This window comes from Nerophis ophidion, linkage group LG07, assembly GCF_033978795.1.
Source record: "Nerophis ophidion isolate RoL-2023_Sa linkage group LG07, RoL_Noph_v1.0, whole genome shotgun sequence".
Lineage (NCBI taxonomy): Eukaryota > Metazoa > Chordata > Actinopteri > Syngnathiformes > Syngnathidae > Nerophis > Nerophis ophidion.
Window position 1 is genome coordinate 13,075,422 of NC_084617.1, and position 11,593 is coordinate 13,087,014.

Sequence of the window (11,593 nt, forward strand, 5' to 3'; positions counted from 1 at the left end):
AGGAAACTAATTTTGGCCGCTTGTACGCGTGATCTTGTCCTTTCGGTCATAACCCAAAGTTCATGACCATAGGTGAGGATGGGAACGTAGATCGACCGGTAAATTGAGAGCTTTACCTTCCGGCTCAGCTCCTTCTTCACCACAACGGATCGATACAACGTCCGCATTACTGAAGACGCCGCACCGATCCGCCAATTGATCTCACGATCCACTCTTCCCTCACTTGTGAACGAGACTCCGAGGTACTTAAACTCCTCCACTTGGGGCAGGGTCTCCTCCCCAACCCGGAGGTGGCACTCCACACTTTTCCGAGCGAGAACCATGGACTCGGACTTGGAGGTGCTGATTCTTATTCCGGTCGCTTGACACTCGGCTGTGAACCGATCCAGTGAGAGCTGGAGATCCCGGCCAGATGAAGCCATCAGGACCACATAATTTGCAAAAAGCAGAGACCTAATCCCGCGGCCACCAAACCTGAACCCCTCAACGCCTTGACTGCGCCTAGAAATTCTGTCCATAAAAGTTATGGACAGAATCGGTGACAAAGGGCAGCCTTGGCGGAGTCCACGTTAATCAATTCATGGTAGCGCTACTGCCTACTGGTGCTGACGAGACATGGGGCCGCCATCTTGGAGTGGTGATCCGCTCCACTCAGTGTAATTCATTTGGCAGGAGCAATGAACTGTCAGCGCATTTAATTCATCTTACCTCACTGAATACCAGAGGTGTGGACTCGAGTCAGACTCGAGTCATGAATTTGATGACTTTAGACATGTGAAGAGACTTGCAACTCGACTTAGACTTTAAAGGCCTAGTGAAATGAGATTTTCTTATTCAAACGGGAATAGCAGGTCCATTCTATGTGTCATACTTGATCATTTTGCGGTATTGCCATATTTTTGCTGAAAGGATTTAGTAGAGAACATCGATGATAAAGTTCGCAACTTTTGGTCGCTAATAAACAAGCCTTGAATGTACCGGACGTAGCAGACGATGTGCACGTGACGTCACTGGTTGTGGAGCTCCTCACATCCTCACATTGTTTACAATCATGGCCACCAGCAGCTAGAGCGATTCAGACCGAGAAAGCGACAATTCCCCAATTAATTTGAGTGACGATCAAAGATTCGTGGATGAGGATAGTGAGAGTGAACGACTAGAAGAAAAAAGGAAAAAAAAGACGAGGGCAGTGGGAGCGATTCAGATGTTATTAGACACATTTACTAGGATCATTCAGGAAAATCCCTTATCTGCTTATTGTGTTACTAATGTTTTAGGGAGATTATATACTCATACCTGAAATTCGGAGGGGTGTGGTGACCGCCAGTGTCTCTGAGGGAAGCCATGGAGGAGCCAAGAAAGTCGCAGCTGCCTCTTGGACAGCTGCAGGAGGAACGACACAATCTCCGCTCATGTTTACAGTAAGAGCCGACTTATTACCACAATTTTCTCACCGATCCCTGCCGGTTGACATGTGGAAGAGAACCATGTTCGCTTGACCGCTCTGTTCCATATTAAAGCTTCACAACAAACAAACAAAACACCGGCTATGTTTGTGTTGCTACAGCCGGCTGCAATACACCGCTTTCCACCTACATCTTTCTTCTTTATAGTCTCGATTATTAATGAAACTAATTGCAAAAGATTCAGCAACACAGATGTCCAGAATACTGTGTAATTATGCGATAAAAACAGACTACGTTTAGCCGTGATCGGGGCTGGGAGGACATGTCCGCTACTACCGGTGACGTCACGCGCACGCGTCATCATTCCGCGATGTTTTCAACACGACACTTCGCGGGAAATTTAAAATTGTAATTTAGTAAACTAAAAAGGCCGTATTGGCATGTGTTGCAATGTTAATATTTCATCATTGATATATAAACTATCAGACCGCAATCAGACACAAGTAGTGGGTTTCAGTAGGCCTTTAACTGAATACCACTGATTTTCACACATTTTTTTGTCATATGTGTAGCTATGAAAAAGGACACATGTTTTGGCGCGTTTTATTATTCCTAGTTTGCTTAACAGTAATAGAATATTCTTATATGCTATAAGCGACCAGACGTCCGAGATCAAAACTGGGAATATAATCCCAAAGAAGGGGGGTAAAATGGTCAGCTATTTTTAAGTTGAAGAAACTATAGTTTTATCAACTGATTGCAATAATGTAAATTTGTTTTAACTATCAAACTAACCAAAAATATGACTTATTTTATCTTTGTGAAAACATTGGACACAGTGTGTTGTCAAGCTTATGAGATGCGATGCAAGTGTAAGCCACTGTGACACTATTGTTCTTTTATTTTTATAAATGTCTAATGATAATGTCAATAAGGGATTTTTAATCACTGCTATGCTGAAATTATAACTAATATTGATACTGTTGTTGATAATATTCATTTTGGTTTCACTACTTTTGGTTTGTTCTGAGTCGTGTTTGTGTCTCCTCTCAATTGCTCTGTTTATTGCAGTTCTGAGTGTTGCTGGGTCAGGTTTGGTTTTGGAATTGGATTGCATTGTTATGGTATTGCTGTGTATTGTTTTGTTGGATTGATAAAAAAAATATTTTGTTTTTAGACAAAAGGAGAATTGATTCTGAATCGCACAACGTGAGAATCGCGATTCAAATTCGAATCAATTTTTTTCCACACCCCTATCGCCCAGTCCTACCCCTGACTCAAAATAATTGCCCAGGCCTGGTTTAGAGCAGGGGTCGGCAACGTAAAATGTTGAAAGAGCCATATTGGACCAAACGTACAAAAATAAATACCGTATTTCCTTGAATTGCTGCAAGGCATATAGTAGGCGCCTGCCTTGAATTACTGCCGGGTCACACTCGCTTCCCAAAATAATTAGCGCATGCTTAGTATTACCGCCTGGTCAAACTCGTGACGTCACGAGTGACACTTCCCCTGTCGTCATTTTCAAAATGGAGGAGGCTTATTTCAATACTAGTAATTTGAAATCACATAAAAGGAATATTAAGAGCTATTCAGTAGGATTTAAGGTCTAAGCTTACATCACACTCAAATTTTTACTGCATACCTTTGGTAAGTGCCGGAGTGAGAAGGTTTTAAAATAATTAGCGCATCAATCAATCAATCAATGTTTACTTATATAGCCCTAAATCACTAGTGTCTCAAAGGGCTGCACAAACCACTACTACATCCTCGGTAGGCCCACATAAGGGCAAGGAAAACTCACACCCAGTGGGACATCGGTGATAATGATGACTATGAGAACATGCTACTGTGAAAGATCAATCCATAATGGATCCAACACAGTCGCGAGAGTCCAGTCCAAAGCGGATCCAACACAGCAGCGAGAGTCCCGTTTACAGCGGAGCCAGCAGGAAACCATCCCAAGCGGAGGCTGATCAGCAGCGCAGAGATGTCCCCAGCCGATACACAGGCAAGCAGTACATGGCCACCGGATCGGACCGGACTCCCTCCACAAAGGAGAGTGGGACATAGAAGAAAAAGAAAAGAAACGGCAGATCAACTGGTCTAAAAAGGGAGTCTATTTAAAGGCTAGAGTATACAAATGAGTTTTAAGGTGAGACTTAAATGCTTCTACTGAGGTGGCATCTCGAACTGTTACCGGGAGGGCATTCCAGAGTACTGGAGCCCGAAATGAAAAAGCTCTACAGCCCGCAGACTTTTTTTGGGCTTTGGGGATCACTAATAAGCCGGAGTCCTTTGAACGCAGATTTCTTGCCGGGACATATGGTACAATACAATCGGCAAGATAGGATGGAGCTAGACCGTGTAGTATTTTATACGTAAGTAGTAAAACCTTAAAGTCACATCTTAAGTGCACAGGAAGCCAGTGCAGGTGAGCCAGTACAGGCGTAATGTGATCAAACTTTCTTGTTCTTGTCAAAAGTCTAGCAGCCGCATTTTGTACCAACTGTAATCTTTTAATGCTAGACATGGGGAGACCCGAAAATAATACGTTACAGTAATCGAGGCGAGACGTAACAAACGCATGGATAATGATCTCAGCGTCTTTAGTGGACAAAATGGAGCGAATTTTAGCAATATTGCGGAGATGAAAGAAGGCCGTTTTAGTAACGCTTTTAATGTGTGCCTCAAAGGAGAGAGTTGGGTCGAAGATAACACCCAGATTCTTTACCGTGTCACCTTGTTTAATTGTTTGCTTGTCAAATGTTAGAGTTGGATTATTAAATAGAGTTCGGTGTCTAGCAGGACCGATAATCAGCATTTCCGTTTTTTTGGCGTTGAGTTGCAAAAAGTTAGCGGACATCCATTGTTTAATTTCATTAAGACACGCCTCCAGCTGACTACAATCCGGCGTGTTGGTCAGCTTTAGGGGCATGTAGAGTTGGGTGTCATCAGCATAACAGTGAAAGCTAACACCGTATTTGCGTATGATGTCACCTAGCGGCAGCATGTAGATGCTGAAGAGTGCAGGGCCAAGGACCGAACCCTGGGGAACTCCACACGTTACCTTAACGTAGTCCGAGGTCACATTGTTATGGGAGACACACTGCATCCTATCAGTAAGATAAGAGTTAAACCAAGACAGGGCTAAGTCTGACATACCAATTCGTGTTTTGATACGTTCTAATAAAATATTATGATCGACAGTATCGAAAGCAGCGCTAAGATCGAGGAGCAGCAACATAGATGACGCATCAGAATCCATCGTTAGCAATAGATCATTAGTCATTTTTGCGAGGGCTGTCTCCGTCGAGTGATTTGCCCTGAAACCGGATTGAAAGGTTTCACATAGATTGTTAGACTCTAAGTGTTCATTTAACTGCTCCGCAACAATTTTTTCGAGGATTTTTGAAATAAAGGGAAGCACAGGAGTGAGAAGAGGTTTTAAATTAATTAGGGAACCCGGCGGGAATTCAAGGAAAAACGGTATGTTACTTACTCTCTTTTTTATGCTGGGGCTGCCAAATATACTGTTATAGTGTACATAGCAATTGGTATGTATTGTATATATGTTATAGACATATTATATCTGTATATATTTAATATACTGTACACATATTAAGTATATATTGTATATATTCGCAGATATGTTATATTTTACATTGCTGTACCTAGTCTATTTATACCTGCATTGTCCTTTCCATCCTTACACTTTCCATCATTGTAACTAAGCTACTGTGTTTAACAATTTCCCTTGTGGATCATTAAAGTTTGTCTAAGTCTAAGTCTATTTCTGGAGCCGCAAAAAATAAAAGCCATATTACATATAGATAGTGTGTCATATAAATTGAATTAAGAGGATCGACTTCAAGGAACCCAAATGAGCTCAACTATACCTACAAATGAAGCATAATGATGCAATATGTACATATAGCTAGCCTATATAGCATGTTAGCATCAATTAGCTTGAAGTAATGCAGTGACCAAATATGTCTGATTATCACTCCACACAAGTCAATAACATCAACAAAACTCACCTTTTGTGCATTCATACACGTTAAAAGTTTGGTGGAAAAAATGAGACGGAAAAAGAAGTGGCATAAAACACGTCTTAGAAAGTCGGAGAAAGTTATAAATGTGAACAAACTACGGTGAGTTCAAAGACCGCCAAAATTAGTGGGACAAAACGGCGCTCGCCGAATACTCGAATCAGTGAAGCATGTTTAATACAAACAGTGTGCTTTATAACAATTAGGGAGGTTTGTGTCATGTTTGTCCTCCTACAGCAGGTGTCGGCAACCCACGGCTCCGGTCTTTGATCACTCTGGTGTGACTCAGCTGTGAACATGCCGACCTTCCCGAATTTACCGGGAGATTTCTGACTTCAGTGCCTTTCCCTGAAATTGTCTGAGGTTTGCATACTGCGATTTTCCCTCAGACAGCAACATTGAGGGCGGGCCATGAAGGCAATACCCATAACATCTTCATATATATGTAGTCGTGCCCGCTGTTACACAACTCTATGTGTGTGTCGGCCGGTCATGTAATGTGTGAGACCTCTGTTAAGATCCTCAAACGATTGCAAGGCATACTTGTTCAACAACCATGCAGGTTACACTGAGGGTTGTGATATAAACAACTTTAACACTGTTACAAATATGCGCTACACTGTGAACACACACCCAACAAGAATGACAAACACATTTCGGGATAACATCCGCACTGTAACACAACATAAACACAACATCACAAATACCCAGAATCCCATGCAACCCTGACTCTTCCAGGCTACATTATACACCCCACTAGCACCAAACCCCGCCACTCACAACCCCGCCCACCTCAACCAACGCAGGAGGGGGCGTGGTTAAACTGGCACCCTCAGTGTGACCTGTATGGCTGTTGAACAAGAATGCCTTGCAGTCACATGTGTGTACTATTCCACGTGTGGAATAGTCACTCTGTGCGAATCTCCTGGACAAATCGGGAGGAATTGCATGCATGATGCTAATAAGGGGCATTCATATAAATCTCACTGGCCGTGTCACGCCAAATTGCTTCCCCCCTACAAAAACCTTCCCCCCCATTTACTTCCGGGGTCATGATTAATACAGACGTTTTGTTAACGCTATATTATAAAAATAAAAAAATAAAAATTAAAAAAACAATTTACAAACACTAGCTATGGGATGACATAAGAGGAAACGTGACCCCGGAAGTAAACGCGTCATCCCATAACTTGTGTTTGTAAATTGTTTTTTAAATGTATTTTTTATTTTTTATAATATAGCGTTAACGAAACGTCTGTATTTTTATAATATAGCGTTATATTTTTATAACATAGCGTTATATTTTTATAAAATATAGCTTTAAATATTTTATAAAAAAAACGTCTGTATTAATCATGACCCTGGAAGTAAATGGAGGGGGAAGGTTTTTGTAGGGGGAAGAAATCAAATCTTCATATTTAATTGCGGGCCGCGTGTCTGAGACCCCTGGTTTATATACATAGCACAAAGCAAAAAAAACCCTCTGAATACGGTGTTGTTTCAATTGGGCGGTATAGCTCGGTTGGTAGAGTGGCCGTGCCAGCAACTTGAGGGTTGCAGGTTCGATTCCCGCTTCCGCCATCCTAGTCACTGCCGTTGTGTCCTTGGGCAAGACACTTTACCCACCTGCTCCCAGTGCCACCCACACTGGTTTAAATGTAACTTAGATATTGGGTTTCACTATATAAAGCGCTTTGAGTCACTAGAGAAAAGCGCTATATAAATATAATTCACTTCACTTATAAATTTCAAGAGTCTTGTGGCTGCCATCATTTTCTTTATTTTGTGACACGGGTCAAAATGGCTCTTTGAGTGGTAAAGGTCGCCGACCCCTGTCCTACAGAAACCAAAATAAAACAAAACATATATTTTTTATATATTTCTTCACGGTGGAAGAGGGGTTAGTGCGTCTGCCTCACAATACGAAGGTCCTGAATAGTCAGGGTTCAATCCCGTGCTCGGGATCTTTCTGTGTGGAGTTTGCATGTTCTCCCCGTGAATGCGTGGGTTCCCTCCGGGTACTCCGGCTTCCTCCCACCTCCAAAGACATGCACCTGGGCAGGGACGTGCACATGATTATAGAGCGACAGGGGCTGAAAGTCAGGAAAGGGCAGGACATTTTTTTTTGGGGTCCTTTACACAACACGGAAATTAATGTAAAATTTAATTTGCTATTAGGAAGCTAACTACTTAGCTGTGTGTCCTTTGTAGGTAAAAGTGATTGCCATTTCTTTTGTGTCAACAAATTATTGTCATAATGAGTTAATTCACATTATCATAGGCTTGGAAGACGTGAAACGCAACAAAACACTGGTTTATTATTAGGCTATTTATTGTTAAAGATAAGCACTTTAATATTGAACATTGAACAGTTCAACATGAACTTCGAAAGGTTTTACTACTTACGTATAAAATACTACACGGTATAGCTCCATCCTATCTTGCCGATTGTATTGTACCATATGTCCCGGCAAGAAATCTGCGTTCAAAAGACTCCGGCTTATTAGTGATTCCTAAAGCCCAAAAAAAGTCTGCGGGCTATAGAGCGTTTTCCGTTCGGGCTCCAGTACAGTTCGAGATGCTACCTCAGTAGAAGCATTTAAGTCTCACCTTAAAACTCATTTGTATACTCTAACCTTTAAATAGACCTCCTTTTTAGACCAGGTGATCTGTCGCTTTTCTTTTTCTCCTATGTCCCCCTTGTGGAGGGGGTCCGGTCCGATGACCATGGATGAAGTACTGGCTGTCCAGAGTCGAGATGCAGGATGGACCGCTCGTCGGGACCCAGGATGGACCGCTCGCCTGTGTATCGGTTGGGGACATCTCTACGCTGCTGATTCGCCTCCGCTTGGGATGGTTTCCTGTGGACGGGACTCTCGCTGCTGTCTTGGATCCGCTTTGAACTGAACTCTCACGGCTGTGTTGGAGCCACTATGGATTGAACTTTCACAGTATCATGCTAGACCCGATCGACATCCATTGCTTTCGGTCCCCTAGAGGGGGGGTGGGGTGTTGCCCACATATGGGGTCCTCTCCAAGGTTTTTCATAGTAAGCATTGTCACTGGCGCCCCACTGGGTGTGAATTCTCCTTGCCCACTGGGTGTGAGTTTTCCTTGCCCTTATGTGGGTTCTTCCGAGGATGTCGTAGTCGTAATGATTTGTACAGTCCTTTGAGACATTTGTGATTGAGGGCTATATAAATAAACATTGATTGATTGATTGATTGAAAAAAAATAAAATAAATAAATAACCAAATGAAAAAAACTTCAATGTGAAAATCTGTCCTTCCTTTAACTTGATGAAAACACCATCAAGTTGTAACTTATGGTCTTTCTCACTTAATGCTCGGACTAAACAACTGAAACGCAATACAACTTTGTATCTAAACCTCTACTGTGAGAGAAATGTGATCCGCCGTAAACACAGTGAATTTTATTTTGAACATTAACCCGGTGCTTTATTTTGTATGTTGTACACTACTTCCTGTCCCGCACGATCCGCTCTGCTCTGTGCGGAATTGATGCGCCGTGCTCAATTGATGCGCCATGCTCCGACGTCCGGCATAAACAGAAGCTGACACATCGAATAATAGAATACAGCGTTTTCCTGAAATATTACCCATATTAGATGCTGAATAAGTGGACGGCGACTAGACCATAACTCACAGGTTCAAGCTGCTCCACTGTCACGTCTCCTCAGGGGCGCAATTGGCTCTCTCCTCTCTCTCACTCACTCACTCGCCCTCTCTCTGTGTTGGAAGCGGCAGGCTCAAACAACCCGGTATTACAAGAAAACGTGGAGTTTTTGTTTTGTTTTTTTACATCCCTAAAAGGAATTTATTAATGTTGTTTAAAGAAAAAAACAACAATAAAAAAAGCACTCAGGCAGAGGGCACTTTTTAAGACAAGGCAAAAAAGGGCAGAGCCTCAACCACCCATAGGCCCCTATGTGTGCACATGCCAGCACCTGGTGATAGGTTGATTGGCAACATTAAATTAGCCCTAGTGTGTGAATGTGAGTGTGAATGTTGTCTGTCTATCTGTGTTGGCCCTGTGATGAGGTGGCGACTTGTCAACGGTGTACACCGCCTTCCGCCCGGTTGTAGCTGAGATAGGCGCCAGCGCCCCCTGTGGCCCCAAAGGGAATAAGCGGTAGAAAATGGATGGATGGATATATTTTTTCCCCTCATCTTTATCCATTTTTCATACAGTTTTGAAAAAGCTCCAGAGAGCCACTAGGGCGGCGCTAAAGGGCCGCATGCGGCTCTAGAGCCCCGGGTTGCCGATCCCCGGTATAGAGCAGGGGTCGGCAACCTAAAATGTTGAAAGAGCCATATTGGACCAAAAACACAGAAACAAATCTGTCTGGAGCCACAAAAAATTAAAAGCCATATTACATACGGATAGTGTCATGAGATATAAATTGAATTATGAGGACTTAAAGGAAACTAAATGAGCTCAAAAATAGCTATAAATGAGGCATATCGATGCAATATGTACATACAGCTAGCCTAAATAGCATGTTAGCATCAATTGGCTTAGTCATGCAGTGACCAAATATGTCTTATTAGCACTACACATAAGTCAATAACAACAAAACTCACTTTTGTGCATTCATGCGCAAGGTTATAAGTTTGGTGGACAAAATGAGACAGAAAAAGAAGTGGCATAAAACACGTCTTAGAAAGTCGGAGAAAGTTATACATGTAAACAAACTGTGTTGAGTTCAAGGACCGCCAAAATTAGTAGAACAAAACGGCGCTCGCCAAATACTCGAATCAGTGAGGCGTGTTTAATATAAACAGTGTGCTTTATAACAATTAGAGAGGTTTGTATCATGTTTGTCCTCCTACAGCAGGGGTAGGGAACCTATGGCTCTAGAGCCAGATGTGGCTCTTTTGATGACTGCATCTGGCTCTCAGATAAATCTTAGCTGACATTGCTTAATGCGATAATTATGAATAATTTCGCTGGTAATCACAGTGCTAAAAATAACGTGCAAAATATAAAACATTTTCATGCATTTATATCCATCCATACGTTTTCTACCGCACCTGTTCAAGAAGTCGCATTAATGGTAAGAAGTATTTTATGTCACGATGGGGTTTGGGGGGGTTGCAGCTTGCTGCGGGGTCGTTCTCCCAGGAAGGCAGACGGACTACTCGGGACATGGCATTTAGGTAAAAACATGATTTAATTTGAACTAAAAAAAATATACAAACAAAAATCGCTCTCAGCGGAGGCACAACTTGGGCTAAAGAACAAAGCTAATGCATAAACAGACTAAGAACATAAATCAAACAAAACTTACTTGGCATGGCATGAAGCGCAAAACTATGGCAAGGCATGAAACGAGTCAGTACAGGGCGACTGACTGGCAAAGACGAGCTTAAATACTGCCTCTGATTAGTGCTCGGGAAGCAGGTGAGCGGGCATTTTGTCCACCAGAGACAGGTGGACAAAATGAGTAACCAAGGAAACCAGACAAGGGAGTGGAAAAAAACAGGAACTTAAAGAGTCCAAAGGACAAACAGCACATGGCCAAACAAAAACATGATCAACAGACATGACATTTGATTTATTATTGGTTAGCTTCAGAATAACAATGTTATTAAAAAGAATAAGACTTATTATACTCTAAAAATGTTGGTCTTACTTAAAAATGCACGCATTTTTAAGTAAGTAAGGGCCGTATAGCTCGGTTGGTAGAGTGGCCGTGCCAGCAACTTGAGGGTTGCAGGTTCGATTCCCGCTTCCGCCATCCTAGTCACTGCCGTTGTGTCTTTGGGCAAGACACTTTACCCACCTGCTCCCAGTGCCACCCACACTGGTTTAAATGTAACTTAGATATTGAGTTTCACTATGTAAAGCGCTTTGAGTCACTAGAGAAAAGCGCTATATAAATATAATTAACTTCACTTCACATTTAGTTGTATTCAGTGTTAAAAAAATATGATATGGCTCTCACGGAAATATATTTTGAAATATTTGGCTTTCATGGCTCTCTCAGCCAAAAAGGTTCCCGACCCCTGTCCTACAGAAACCAAATTAAAACAAAAAATATGTTTTTTTCCCTTCATCATTTCAATTTTTCATATATTTTTGAAAAGGCTCCATAGAGCCACTAGGGCGGCG